This window comes from Sinocyclocheilus rhinocerous, unplaced genomic scaffold (assembly GCF_001515625.1).
Source record: "Sinocyclocheilus rhinocerous isolate Xijiao unplaced genomic scaffold, SAMN03320098_v1.1 scaffold1469, whole genome shotgun sequence".
Taxonomy (NCBI): Eukaryota; Metazoa; Chordata; class Actinopteri; order Cypriniformes; family Cyprinidae; genus Sinocyclocheilus; species Sinocyclocheilus rhinocerous.
Genome location: NW_015650017.1, coordinates 119,016 through 119,521, shown reverse-complemented (window position 1 = coordinate 119,521; position 506 = coordinate 119,016).

The following is a 506-nucleotide window of genomic DNA, read 5'->3' as shown; positions in this document are numbered from 1 at the left end:
GTATATTATATATATTTATTTATTACATTTTATATTATCATCTCACACATGGATCGGCATTTTCTATAATGTCTAAATTCTAAATCAAAATACATATCTGATATGACTTAATATATAATTAGCATCAAACAAACAATACAATTAATATTCTCAAGGATTAAAGATTAAACGGAAAAAAATAAAAATTATTGCACAACCATCAATTAGGTGGCGATATACACCAAGCATGTAAATGACCATTGAACAAAAGAAGAAGAAAGAAACAGCATGTCACACTTTTTCTTAGCCTCCGTTTCCATAGCGACACGTCGATTCGTCGCTCTGTTGAGAATGTCTTGAGTATTAATCAGGAACATACTCTGTGTTGAATGAACTTACTCCCGGACGCGTTTTAGGAACCACTTACCTCGAGTAAGCAAGGTTTGGGGTTAAAGGGATAGTTCACCCAAAAGCATCCAAGATGTAGGTGACTTTGTTTCTTCAGTAGAACACAAACGAAGATTTTT